The sequence below is a fragment of the Penaeus japonicus genome, unplaced genomic scaffold (genome assembly GCF_977035675.1).
Source record: "Penaeus japonicus unplaced genomic scaffold, GWHDUDI00000001_assembly GWHDUDI00000009, whole genome shotgun sequence".
NCBI classification, from domain to species: Eukaryota; Metazoa; Arthropoda; class Malacostraca; order Decapoda; family Penaeidae; genus Penaeus; species Penaeus japonicus.
In genome coordinates this window covers 5762564-5768605 of record NW_028234411.1, presented here as the reverse complement: position 1 = coordinate 5768605, position 6042 = coordinate 5762564, and positions in this window count along the sequence as shown.

Below are 6042 nucleotides of genomic sequence, written 5' to 3'. Positions count from 1 at the left end.
TGTGTGTAATGTGAGTGGATGTGTGTGTCTTTGTGTGGGCTTTGTGTGTTTGTGAGTGATTGTGTATGAGAGTTGGGATGTGTTGTGTCGTGTGACGAGTGTATGTGTCGTGGTGTTGTGGTGTGGTCCGGCGCGTGTGTTGTCGTGTGGGGGTGTGTGTGTATGTGTGTGTGTTTGTGTAGGTCGTGTGCTGTCGTGTGTCGGGTGTCGAGTTGTGGTGTGTGTGTGTGGGATGTGGTGTGTGTTGTTGGTGTCGTGGTCTTGTGAAGTGTGGATTTGTGGTGTGAGTGTGTGGGTACGTGTGTGGGTCGTGTTATGTCGTGTGTGGTGTGAGTAAGTTTATGTCGGGTGTGTGTTTTTTGTGTGGTGTTGGTGATGTTGTGTGTGTGTATGTTTGTGGATGGCCTGTTGTGTATGTATTGGTGTTATGTTGTGTGTGGGTGGGTTGGTTGTGTGTGTGTGTGTGATGTCATGTAGTGTGTCGGGATGTGTCGGGGGTGTGAGCTGTTGTTGGTGTGTCGAGTGTGTGTGTGTGTGTGTGAGTGTCGTGCGTGTGTGTGTGGTTGTGTGTGTGGGAGTGTGCGTGTGGTGTGTGGTGTTATGTTGGTTGTTGTTGTGTGCGGTGTGTGGCTGTCGTCGTGGTGTGTGTGGGTGTGAGTTTGTGGGTGTGTGTGATGAGTGTGTGTGGGTGTGTCCCCCCCCCCCTCACACCATATATATACAATATATATTTATAATATTATTGCTATATATTTATATAATATATGCATATATATATAATATGCAATATTTATATATATATATCTATATATAATATATATATCTATATATATATATATGTATATACTATGTATATTATATACTAGTATATATAAATATCTATACTATAATATAAATAACAACTACCCCCCCTACACCCCAAACTCCCCTATTATTAATATACTCTAATCCCCCCGGGCGTGCTCTTTTATATATATATATATATATATGGCATATTTATGTATCTTTATTTATATATATTTATATATATGCATATATATGTATATATATGCATATATATGTATATATATGTATATATATATATATATGTATATATGTGTACATATGTATATATGTGTATATATGTATATATGTGTATATATGTATATAGATATAGATATAGATATAGATATAGATATAGATATAGATATAGATATAGATATAGACATAGATATTGATAAATAAGGATGTGGATATGGATGTGAATGTGAATGTGAATGTGAATGTGAATGTGAATGTGAATGTGAATGTGAATGTGAATGTGAATGTGAATGTGAATGTGAATGTGAATGTGAATGTGAATGTGAATGTGAATGTGAATGTGAATGAGAATGAGAATGAGAATGAGAATGAGAATGAGAATGAGAATGAGAATGTGCATGTGCATGTGCATGTGCATGTGCATGTGCATGTGCATGTGCATGTGCATGTGCATGTGCATTTGCATGTGCATGTACATGTGCATGTGCATGTGAATGTGCATGTGCATGTGAATGTGCATGTGAATGTGCATGTGAATGTGCATGTGAATGTGCATGTGAATGTGCATGTGAATGTGCATGTGAATGTGCATGTGAATGTGCATGTGCATGTGAATGTGCATGTGAATGTGCATGTGGATGAGGGTCTGTGCGTGTACATGTACAAGTTCACGTGCATGTACACACAAGCGTAGAAATATTAGTCAGGGGAAAGGCCACTTATCTCTCTCATTATATATATCAACCTCAGACACGGACGTCCTAATGTGAAACAAAATTCATTTAAATATAACATGAAAAAAAAATATGTTGCCAGATAACTGTTAGTATAACAAAATAAAAAGTGGACAGGCTTATCAAGCACACTGTTTGAATCAAAAATGTATTTCCATGAAAAAACGCAACCCCAATCTTTTCTAAACTGTATAAAAATCCTTCTGGTAACTAATCTGTATCCTCTAAAAAGCCATACATCTAAACAAGACCAATAGGGTGAGGATCTGTGTGTATCGAAGGTGACAACGAGCCTTACAGCAAGAGACGTAGACTGGTGTTTCCCAACGATGTGTAACATGCAGGTGGCAGGTGTGGGTAGATGACTGATAATGACTGGGTAATTCCAGCTTAATGCCTTCTTTAATTATACTTCTTTGCTGCCAGTGTACCATCACCCTACATTACAACCACAACTACTACAAACAGGATGATGTCATTAGGCCAAAATTAGTTTGTGTGTGATAATGAAGTTGCTAGCTCCATACCATCACCTAGACATAATGTGTCAGGATGTGCCATGTCACAATATACTCCCATGTCAGCTATGTTCCGTTGCATCTTACTATACGAATTCCCATTATACACAGTATTACATAACGGAACACTATGCTGCTTCATTCTACATTCAACATTTATTACAATTTCCCAAAAATATCCGCAAAAAATAAAACCACACCAAATATAAATGGAAACAACGACAAAACTTTTGTAGTGGCTGTAATACACACAAAAAGTAAGCGCTGAAAAAGTTACCTAGAATCTTTTAATCAACTACAAGACCTCCTTCAACACAGGACCATCATAAAGGCATTTGCAGTCACTAATGTTCGAGTATGCATGAAAAATTATCCCATAACTTGAGGTCCAACTTTGTCTCATGCTCAACGACCATTTCCTGTCGAGTTTCTGGAAATCTCTAAATTTGGCCCTTCTGCATGAGTGGTCATGAGTCAGACAGTCCACAACCAAGTCACACTGCCGGATGCATCCTGACTACGCAACATTCGCCCTCACACAAAGACAGGCAAAAAGTTTTAAAGATCCTTCATTTTTCTTTCCTCTCTCCTCTTCTTCTTTCTTCTCTTCTCTTTAGAAGAAAGGAGGGAGAAGGGAGGAGGGAGGAGGGAGGAGGGAGGAGGGAGGAGGAAGGAGGGAGGAGGGAGGAGGGAGGAGGGAGGAGAGGGAGGGAGGAAGGGTAAGGGAGGGGAGGAGGGGAGGAGGGAGGAGGGAGGAGGGAGGAGGGAGGAGGGAGGAGGGTGGAGGGAAGGGAGTGAGGAGGGAGGATGGAGGAGGGGAGGAGGGAGGAGAGAGGAGAGGAGGATGGAGGATGAGAGGAGAGAGGGGAGAGGAGAGAGGAGAGAGGAGAGAGGAGAGAGGAGAGAGGAGAGAGGAGAGAGGAGAGAGGAGAGAGGAGAGAGGAGTATAGAGAAGAGAGAAAAGTGGAGAAAGGAGGGAGGGAGGGAGAGGGAGGGAGGGAGGGAGGGAGGGAGGGAGGGAGGAGGGAGGGAGGGAGGGAAGGAGGAGGGAGGGAGGAGGGCAGGGAGGGAGGGAAGGGAGGGGAAGGAGGGAGGAGGGAGGGAGGAGGGAGAGGAGGGAGGGGAGGGAGGTGGGGTGAGGGAGTGGGGTGGAAAAAAAAAAAAAATGGGAGGGAGAGGGGAGAGAGGGATGAGTGGGAGAGGAGGGAGGGAGGGAGGGAGGGAGGGAGGGAGGGGAGGGAGGGAGAGAGGAGGGGAGGAGGGAGGGACGGATAGGGAGAGAGGGAGGAGGAGGGAGGGAGGGAAGGAGGAGGGAGGGAGGTCGGGAGGAGGAGGAGGAGGTGAGGGAGGGAGGGAGGAGGGAGGGAGGGAAGAGGGAGGAGGGAGGGAGGAGGGAGGGAGGGAGGGAGGAAGGGAGGGAGGGGGAGGGAGGAGGGAGGGAGGAGGGAGGGAGGAGGGAGGGAGGAGGGAGGGAGGAGGGGAGGAGGGGAGGAGGGGAGGAAGGGAGGAGGGGAGGAGGGGAGGAGGGGAGGAAGGGAGGAGGGGAGGAAGGGAGGAGGGGAGGAGGGGAGGAGGGGAGGAGGGGAGGAGGGAGGACGGACAAGGAAAAAACAAGCGAGAGAAGAAAAAAGAAAGGAGAGAGGGAAAAGATGAAGAGAAGAAAGATGAGGGAAAAACAAAAGCGACAAATGATGAGAAGAGAAAGGAGAGGGGGGAGAGGACAGAGGAGGAAGGAGGGAGGGAGGGAGGGGGGGGATGAGCAAGGGGAGAAACGCATTTCCTGTCTTATCTAGCAGCGTAACATTTGATAATCCCGACTGTACCATTTTCTCCATGACAAAATAAGGTTTCACAACTTGAGTTTTGTTTCTATAAAATATTTCAGTCATAACACATTCATTTCTCTTCAGTTAAACTTCATCCATAACTCATCATTTTACACAGAAGAAACAGCAAAGAAATAAATACACACTTTAAATTATCAATGCCTCAGCCCTGTTTGTGTCTGTCTCGGGCCTGCCTTTGGGTCTTTTTCTGTATGTTAACCCACTGCAATGTTCACTATGATTTTGCTTTTTATGATTATTGTTATTGCCATTAATATTATTATCCTAATCATCACAACATCAATAAAAATAATGAGTGCAACAAAGTAATTATTTTCCTGAAAATTCAAGAAATAGGAAAATATATGGCAGGGAGATTTAGTAACCGATTCCTCAGTGACTACCCATTTGTGGGCGGTGAATGTATGCATGAACTCCTTGCATCAATAGGTTAAGGTCTGACAGGGTATCTCAAATCTGGTTACCCTATACCTATATTTTTCTATTTATCTATAGATATTTATAGAAATAGAAATACACACACACAAACACATACATACATACATATATATATACGAGATATATATAGATTATTTATATATATTATATATATATATATTTATATATATAAACAGTATATATACAAATTATATTTTTATATATGTATATATATATAAATTTATATATTTATTTATCTAGATATTATTTATTTATACTAATATATATATATATGTATATATTATAATATATATATTTATAATATGGATATATATGTTTTTATAATATACAATATACGTATATATACATATATGTATGGTATTTATATACATATATATATATATATATACATATATGTAGGTATAAATATATAATATTCCATATATTATATATTCATTATATGTATATATATATATAGGTATATAGATCCAATATATTTATATATATATATATTATCCAGTATATTTTTATAATTAGTTATATGTAGTTATATAGTATACATTTCCAGTTATATATATATATAGGTATATTTATATACAATATATTATCATTTATATATATATATACTATAATTTTATACTTAATATAACATATATACATATATATTATATATATATATGATACATATAACATATTAGAATAATATTATATATATACATATTATAATTTTTTATATATATATATCCTTTTATTATTTATATATATATATATTTGATATCCATATAAACATATATACATATTTTCCATATGTATGATTTATATATGTATATATATTATATCTTATATATATATACATTTATGTATATATATATATATATAGATATAAATTATATATATATATATTATTTGTATATTATATGTATATATATGTAGATATTATATGTATATGTATATGATATATATATGTATAAATATAAATATACATATATATATAGATATAGATATAGATATAGATATTATCTCTATATATATAAAATATTTATATATTATATACATATAATTTATATACATTATATATTATACTATATATACATACATATTTATTACATATATATTTATACTTATTATAAACATTTATATATATACACTTATATGCATTATATACTAAAACATATATATACTATTTATACATTATACTTATAAGCTTATTATACTTAATATATACATCCTTATATATACATTTACATTCATCCTATATTACATATATATCATATTCATACATATATATATATCCTTTAAAATTATTATCATTACATCCATATATATGCATATATATATAATATATATATATAATATTATATTTTTATTACATTTATATATTATATAAATACATATTATAGATATATATATACGATATACATTATATATCCATATATATACATATATACATATTTTTCCTTATATATCCATATATATACATATATATATACATTTATATCCAGATAT